Raw genomic sequence first — 9,717 nt, 5'->3', positions numbered from 1 at the left:
TAGAGACATCGAGTCTACAAAAGCTAAATAAAAGAGAACCAAACCATCAAGTTTTAAAAGTTTATGTCAGAAATGTCTCATTTTGTTCAAATGCATGACTACAAAAATAATCCTTTAAGCATGTAAATAAAGAGACAAGCACCTAAATGTGAAAATAACATCTCTACAAGAGAAACGGTTTTACAAAAACCATAATCTAGATGAGAGAGTAAGTTTATATCCTTTTAGATGGTGGGATTAAATAACATGAAGACTCAAAGTATCCCTATATATAAAACTGTGGTTCCCAAAACAATTATGAAATATTTACACCATCTCTAAGGAGATAGTTGGAACACATACAAAGTAACCTATTTTAAAAAGCTTTCAAGAGCATTTCTACTATTGCAACTAATTTACTTTTTGAAACTGAACAAATTACAATGTTGTAGAAGTTTATGATGCTTGATAAATTAAAACCAGAAATTATATTACCATTCCTGGTTATCAGTGATAATAAAACTGTTCAAGAGATTCACATGGGAAAAATATTTTTAGCTTGGATGCAACTAAGCAAAAATACACAGTTCAAACTTTTTAAAACAGGACAACATAAGTTTTAATTATTTTTTAAATTTCAATTTCTTTGAACCATTTTAGATTTTAATGGTTGCATTTTATGTATACAACAAGGCAAATGTCGTTCACTGGTGATGCATTAAACAACAATATGAGCAGTCATTTATATTATAAGTGCAACATTAAAATTTTATGGGCTTTCTTTCCATTTTCTATCATTTTAATTTAGCACTGTAGCTCAAGGCCAATGCAATATAGATAGACATATAATATTATGGTTGAGAGGTTTCAGATATTGTACTGGGTTCAAATCTAGGTTCTGTACCATCTTTCCATATGTATGATCTTGGAGGAATTCCTTGTTCCAATTTGCTTCCACTTTTATTTTTTAATTTAATTTTTTTACTTTATTGGAGTGATAGCATAGCAGTAGGGCGTTTGCCTTGCACGTGGTCGACCCAGGTTCGATTCCTCCATCCCTCTCAGATAGCCTGGCAAGCTACCCGTTGCAAATTCAATATGCCAAAAACAGTAACAATAAGTCTCACAGTGGAGACATTACTGGTGCCTGCTTGAGCAAATCAATGAACGACGGGACGACAGTGCTACAGTGCTACTTTACAATAAAGTGAATGATGTATAAAATAAATGATGTAATAAAGTAAATTAAGATACAGTTTCATTAATACGTCCATATTCCATCACCCCACCCTCCGCCAGAGTGGCCTACCCCACTTTCCCATCTCCCTTATTTTAACCCTGTCAAGGTCAGTTCCTTGGACTCATTCTCAGGTCTTTAGTCATTTCTTGTTCTCTTACTGAGTTTCCTTTTGTCCCACATATGATAGGAATCATTCTGTATCTGTCCCTCTCCTTCTGACTAATTTTGCTCAGCATGATACTCTCCACATCCATCCATGTAAACAATAAATTATAAGATTTCGCCTTTTTTACAGCCCGGTTGTATTCTATTATATACACACACCATTGTTTCTTTGTTCTAGGATATTGAGTTATTTCTAGATTCGGGCTATTGTGAATAGTGCTGCAATGAAAAGAACAGTAATATTTACCTCATACACGTGTAAAGACTCAGAGTCTCAAATGAGAAATGGACACAAAATTTCCTTTTTGGCCTCATTTGCTTTTCTTTACTTACTCTCTTTTACGTCTTTGAGCAGCAGTCCAAGCAAGAAAAATAAGAACACCCATTTCTGGCTGACTTGCTAACTTCTTCCCTCTCTTCATTTACCAGCGTTCTTGATGCAGTGCAAGGAAACTTAAGGAATTTGAAAAATCTTATTTTCGATGTCATAATCTATTACATCATTTTACTTGCAATAACATATTTTAATCTTCTCCAGGTTTGATGCGTTCTTAGGCCAACTAGAGTAAGTTTCACATACTTGGAAAGTTAAGGGATGTACACTTAACATTTTCAAACCATTGCCACTATAACAACAGTAGAGAAGAGAAAGCTTGAGTGATTGAATTTGAAGGACAGGAAGGAATGTTATTCTTAGGACAGCAACCCTGGGCCAACAATGGTGAGGAAGTGGTGTCACTGGGATCCCTTGCCAAGTAGATCTGGCATACACATAGCTATTTAATAGATGTGTCCATTTAATGGTGCATTGCTCTCTACAGTTGAGTGAATCTGCTTTTCCCCTACTAATGGGGGAAAGAGCTGGAAAGATACACAAAGACAGACCTTTAAATGGTGGGATTCCCAGTGTACATCCCAAGGAAGACCATCCCCAGTGTTTCATAATCTCCCCCAACTACTGCAGAAAAGGGTCTACAAATAAGTTTCGTAATCATTAAAATGAATTCTAGCTTAATTTCTAGTGGTGAATGAACTTTATATCAATCAACTTTATATACAGACGTTGACCTAATGATGTATACATAAAATGTGTCATTTTGTAGATTACTAAAACTTCAGTTAAAAGCAAATCAACTAAAATTAATTCAACATTTGTTTCTGTATCACTATGTTATGCAACTATAGAGAATTAACATCCAGTTACAAAAAGCAGTCTCATTGTTTTCTCCTCTTATGACCTCTGTGTTTCACTGGAGACGTGCTGATACCAATATTTCCTTATTTGGTTTGAGGATTATCAAAGATTTATTCATTCAATTTGGAAAATTTTAATCCTTAACCACACTTTTAAAATACCTTCTAAAAATCAATTGCCTTATTTTCATTTCATTAAACCTGTTAAGCCATGAAAAGTATTTCATTGAAATCTTCTCAGCAGTTCAATAAACTAAGTTTTGATTTTCACATGGTTTCTGTTACGTGTAGAACATTTGCCTTTTCCCTGTTTTTCTACATACTTATCCTCATATTTTACCGTAGAGACATATCACTTCATAAAATACATATTTTTCATTTGTTTTGGGGCCACACCTGGTGGTACACAGTATTTTTTCCCGGCTCTGTGTTTAGGGGCCACTTCTGGTGGGATTTAGAGTAACATAGTTGGTGCCAGGGATCAAACCGGGGTGATTATATGCAAGACCAGTGCCTTAATCCCTGTACTATGTCTTCAACCATTAAAAAAATGTATTTTTAAATTAAATTATAAAACCAAGTGATTATACTGTAGTCCCAACCTTTGATACCTGCAAGTCAGAATCCATTTGCATATCTGTGTTTAAAAAGCATCATCTTAAAATACGTGTTATTAACACAATAACTTATATGCACACAAAAGATGTAAATTTGACAATGGAACACTTAGTGTTTAAGCAAAACCAAGAAGAGTTAGGCTTCTTTACAGAATCAAGGGATCATTGTGCGTAATTTTGAGAAAAACAATTCTTCTCATCTATCTTTTCTCTGCATGGAGAGGTAAAATTGCATCCTTCCCTTAGCAGATGTTGGCTCTTCCGGATCATAAAGCCTTGGAGAACCTCTATGTATTCCAGCATCTCTCCTAGTCCTCAGAAATCAGATATTGCCCCTCACACAGTGCGGTTTATCTGTTGGAGTTAGGAGGTGCTTCAGCAAGGGTGGCCATTCAGAACCCTTGAAATGAACACGGTACACCAAATAGGCTCCAGCAGCATAAAGGAATGTCAGGTTATTACCAGTGAAAGTAGCAGGAAATTGCAATTATCCCAACAGTCACATTAATACCTTACTAGATCACCCTCCAAATATTGCTTCATTCTTACACAAGAGCAGAATCAGTATTGTCCGCTGGCTGCTGTCTCTGGTCTAGCAGAGACAGCAGAGGGTACAAGGAGCCCAGGACTGGGGGCTCATTACCAGCAGAGAGATAGACTTAAATCGGTGTGTTCAGATGAGTGAAGCTTTCTGAGAGCACAGAACTCAGCTGGTGATGAGCATGTAAGAAGGAGTTGTCTTAGACAGAAGAAGAAGAGGCATAGGTGGAGGACTATCATAGGATTAGTTATTAGATGATACTCAAAGCGCTTCTCCCCAGGGCATGAAACTCATCGTTCATTCTTTCACGGACCATCCAGAAAATCTGAGTCATGTGCTTAATTCGGAGGGACATGGAAAATATTGGCAGAACTGGCTTCATTAAGCAATTATTATTCTAAGCAATCTCACAGAGATTAACCAGTGAGATTGCTTAGAATTCTACATGTCGAGCACTTCTGAATTTGATATAATGCTATGCTGCTGGTTAATGTCCATTTTTCTTTTGTAAATTGGGGTATCATTGACTTACTGGTTTGAGAGTGAACATAGTGAACACAGTGATTCAATATTTGTATATATTTCAAGATGATTACCACAATAAATCTAGTTAGCATTTACCATTACAATTGGGCAATTTTTTTTCTGGTGATAGAAACATTTTAGATGTACTCTTAGCTCTTTGGAAATATGTGATATATGTTATTATTTTACTATAGTTATCATGTTATACTGCTATAACTTGATATATTTTATTATTTATTATAGTTGCCGTGCCATATGGACCTGTCATCCCCAGGAAATTCTAAACAATTGGAACGGGACTTCTCAAGCAATGCTCAGGGATCTGGGGTCACTCTCAGCAATACTTGGTCAACTGAGCTGGTCAGTTCAGTGCTAGTGACTGAGAAAACAGTACTCCGTGAGTTCTGTGGGCCCTGAGCCCTACAATGCAGAAAACCACCAGAATCACACTCCTGGGCATCTTTTTTGTTGTTGTTGGGTGGGAAGAGGTGGGACCACACTCAGTACCCAGGATCTGTGCTCAGGGATCACTCCTGATAGGTTCAGGGAACTACATGGGATCCAGAGATCAAACTCAGGTCAGCAGCATGCGAGGCAAGTGCTGGGCTCCTCTACACTCTCTCTCCAGCCTCCTGTGGGGCATCTCAAGGATGCAGCTGGAGATGCTCATGAGACCATCCAACATGTAGGATCAAATCAAGGTCATGCATGTGCTAAGCGTGTACCCCTGAACATTGCTTTGTCCCAGGTCCTATAAACATTTTTATCAAGATGCCCCACATTTTCTATTTTTGCATTTGGACCCACATGTTGCGTCATCAGTTCTGCATATCAGGAAATACAGATTCACATCCGTAACACTGACGCACTCTCTGGGTTTTTGCTTCCTAGCTTCATGAGCTTCTTTTCCTACAGCTATAGAGATAGAAATGTCAGGAGGAGACGTAGTACATACAATGTTGCAGGTTTGTGTCTTATATGCACCCACTCTCAGCACCACCAGGAATGAATGACCCTTGAGCACAGGGCCAGGAATAACCTCTGAGTCCCTTCGGTGTAACCCTCCTCAAATAACCAAAAATGTTACAATTAAAAATGGAAAAGTCAAGAAAATTATTTATTTTGAGGGTCCCATGTATTACAATTGCAAAACTAATTTTAGTTTGGCTGAATTTTGTGGAATCAGAGTAGCAAATGGTTAGCCGTTCAACAACTATATATAAAAAGCAACTGGAGAGGTTTTAAGTGTCAGGAAAATGAGTACATTGCTCACTGCCCTTTCTTCTCTCTCTCCCCCCTCCTCTATAGTCTTCCTCCTCATGTTTTCCCTTGAAGGTATTTGCTTCGTATACATAGTACTTCACTTAGCACTGAAAATGCATTTTAATATCCAGGTTATTCCCTCAAGGAGTTTACACTTACTGAGAGGAAACAGAAATGGAAGTTGATTGTGAATTGTAATAAGTCACTTGACTGTAAGGATGGGGACTGGGTGGTGGCTGAGACATTGACTATTCTTCCCCAGATTGAATTTTTTTGAGGGAACTCTAGAATTTAAATCTGTAGTCACTACTCCAGTGCACATGGAACACTTTCCAGAATAGACGATGTGCCGGGCCACACAACATACCTCAACAGAATCAGGAAGATAGACATTGTATCAGCTATCTTTTCAGACCACGATGCACTGAAGATAGAAGTTAATCACACACAGATGCAGAAAACCAAATCAAACACCGGAAATTAAATCTGTAGTCACTACAATTTATAGATCCGGAATTACCTCTTGGCTTAATTTGAGTCCAGAGCAGATTGGAGTTCCTCTATAGGAATCCCAGACTATCTTTGACTGTGGCTGTTCAACATAATTGCAACCAAATCATGACGGAACATGCTCCTTTGTTCTGCAACTGTAAATAAGGCATGGAAGTGTCTTCTCAAAAAGCTTCGCTGGAGAATCAGAATCACAGGAGATCAGTGTTGGAAAGTAGAACCCAAATGTTTGCAACACTCTCTAATTTAAATCCTGTCCATGTTTTTAATGGGATCAATAGGCTAGAGAGCAAGGGCTACTTGCTTTGGTAAGTTTATCTTCAATTCCTGGTTCTGAAAAATAACATTTAAAGAGTGAGGGAACAGGTGTATTTGACTGTTGATTGCATGGCTTCATAGCTGTCAAAGTCACTTTCCTACATTGTCAAGCAGTCTTCTTTTTTTTTTTTTTTTTTTTTTATTAAAGAAATATTTTATTGAACCACCGTGAAAACAAAAAAAAATACAAAGCTTTCAGGTTTAAGTCACAGTCAAATACTGATTAAACCACCATCCCTTCACCAGTGCACCCGTTCCACCACCAAAAACCCCAATACACCCCCCTCCCACCCCACCCCCCATCTAAGTAGCTGATGATATTCCCATTATTCTCTCTCTATATAGAGTACATTTCATATTTCCATACAGAACTCACTATTGTTGATTGGAAATTTTCCCCAACAATCAGGCCTGCTGAATAAGCATCATCTAATAATTTCTCTTCCTTGGTAAAGGTGAAGACTTTGAGTCCGCGCGGCCGCAATTGCGGCCGCGCGGTTTTGGGTTTCTAATATTTTAGCTCAGTTCACAGTCAAAATGGATGGCTCCAAGAATCTGCTCTGGTGCCAAAATGGGTTAGGAGACCTCAGGATCACAGTCAGTAGGCGGGAGGCTCTGCTTCTCGTGCCGCGGCTCTTGGTTCATCTCTGGGCGGAAGGCGCGCCGGGAACACCTCCCCTCCCAGGATCACCTACAGGCTACGTCACTAAAGAAAGTCCTACCTCCTGGTGTAGGGGTCCTAGAGGGTGGCTCTCACCGCGTGGTTGCTGCCGCTGCCGCCATTTTCGCTCAGAAAAATGGGGTGGAGAGGGAAAAAAAAATCCCTCCCCGGGCTGCACGAGGTTGTAGTTCAGTTCGCAGTCAAAATGCATGGCTCCAAGAATCTGCTCTGGTGCCAAAATGGGTTAGGAGACCTCAGGATCACAGTCAGTAGGCGGGAGGCTCTGCTTCTCGTGCCGCGGCTCTTGGTTCATCTCTGGGCGGAAGGCGCGCCGGGAACACCTCCCCTCCCAGGATCACCTACAGGCTACGTCACTAAAGAAAGTCCTACCTCCTGGTGTAGGGGTCCTAGAGGGTGGCTCTCACCGCGTGGTTGCTGCCGTCAAGCAGTCTTCTAATCAAAGTTGACGCCCCCCTCCCTCTTCATTCAAATGTATGTCTAACACTTTCTAGTCTATTTCTGATGCAAAAATAAAATTAGTTGCTGTTTGCTCTCATTTCTCACTACAGGACAGAGTGAACTAGCCTAAGTAAAATATAAGCCCAAAGTTGAAGTGTAAGTATGTGAGTCATAGGTAATGCAACTTTTGTTACAAACAATAAGAATGACTGCTGTGCAGTTTACAAACTAGAAACTTGCACATTTTCAATTAAATTTTACTTCTGCTCTTGGGAGCATTCAGTGTGTGAGAGGTAGAACACCCGAGCCCTAACTTCAAGGGTAGAACCTGTGTGATTAAAACACTATTAGACAAAACATAATTTATTGATGTATTTAGTATAGAAGAAAATCTCATTTTTCCTCCTAGAAAATAAATACTTAGAACCCTCTTTAAGATCACAAAGGAATCTCTAAATATAGAGTTCATCTCTTTCTCACACCCTCCTTCCCACTCCTCTCCTACCTTGCTTTTTTCACTATCTCTCCTATTCTTCCCTCCTTCTGCCCCTTCTCTCTCACACACTCCTGTTTTCCTCTCATATATTCACACATAGCTTTTCCATTAGGAGCAAGGAAAAGAATTCACTCACTGAAATAAAAGGAAAATGACAAATCATTTCAGTATTTGATAATAATAATCATAGACCTCTGATATGAATGCCTAATTCTAAGAGCAATGTGTCTTTTTAATGTATTACACCAGATATGCTGAAAATTCTGAAATGAGATCAACCAATGACTAATGGCTGGATAAAAATTATGACTGAATCTATGGGATGGCAGCCAAAGAACAGTCTCCTGTGAATAGATCATGGTCAGATGCTACATTTACCTCCATTTAGGATTGTATTTTAAGTAGTTTCCAAAGTGCTGTTAATGAACATATGAAGACCTACTATGTGCTCAGCCTCTAATTCTGTTTGGAGTCAGTGAATGCTGATACATATTTGCTTAAATCTAATCTTTTTCCTAAGAGCTTGGGTTTCATTCAATGCCAACCTTAGGGTTTTGTTGTTGTTGTTGTTGTTTTTGAAACTAATAAATGTTTGTCACATTCAATAACATTTCCCAGACTTCCAGACAAATGAATTCATAGCCTACATATTCATTTCCTCTTGAAAACACAATTTTTATAGTTTTTGTTTCCAGAGGATACAAAGTACATTTATTTTTAAGAAGAATTAATAAAATAAGAAAAAGATTGCTTCACTGAATAGTCTAGCCTCCAAGCCACGGTTAATCTGGAGACAGCTCCAATGACGTACTTCTTTTTCCACTGAGCCCTGTTCCAGTTAAAACGAATCTGCTCTCTTGTACGGCTCTCTTTATCCACCAATCACGTGCTTGATGAGAACTCCACTCTCCGTGCTCGCCTAGTCAAAAAGCTTTCAGGACAAATGCCTATACTTTTTGCTATTTTAAATCTTGATTTTGCAATGATTTTTTGTATAAATATTTCCAAAAGATAGTCCTATTTATTTTTATCTTCTACTCAAGTTTACTGGAAAAGAGGAAATTATTTTAAGCGTGTAATTTCCTATGTTCCTTTTTTATTGTTTTCTGCAGGTTCCTGATTTTCGTTCATCTGTCTGGTCTACACTTAAGGACAAGATGTATATTTAGAAATATGTTTATATTATAAAACAACTGGAATATCTTTTAAAATAATAATTAATTTGGTTACTAATCCTCTGAAGCGTATATAGTTTTACTTTGATATGTTTTTACTACACCCATCTGCTAATATTAACATAGGCAGCAGAGGTTTTATAATGTGCCAAATAGTTAATTAAGTTTTCCTGAGATTGGCACCATGGAAGTAGATTCCCCTAAATAGTAATCTACATAGATAGCTCGTGAAAAGAAATTGTGACATATATTAACTAGTGTTAAGAGCTCAATTTTTAGCATCCATTTTTCCATAGTTATTCAATATTTTACTAGGTACTTTGATTACTGTATTCCTAAAGAAACTCTATTGATACCTCTCTCAGTTTGACTTGATTTCTTAACAATTTTCCTAAGGTTATGTGACCTCCAACCTAGAGTTGAACTCAAAACTGTGAAACTAAAAAGCTTGCACTTTCTGTGGTAGTTAGAATGATTTGTTCAATCTTGGTTCCCCATCACACTTACAACCTGCTACTTTACCTCCATTTTTCACACAAGAGAATAGCAAACTGATGCCAGTACTCCCCTGCCC

Source organism: Sorex araneus, chromosome 10 (assembly GCF_027595985.1).
Source record: "Sorex araneus isolate mSorAra2 chromosome 10, mSorAra2.pri, whole genome shotgun sequence".
NCBI classification, from domain to species: Eukaryota; Metazoa; Chordata; class Mammalia; order Eulipotyphla; family Soricidae; genus Sorex; species Sorex araneus.
This window is presented reverse-complemented; position numbering follows the sequence as displayed.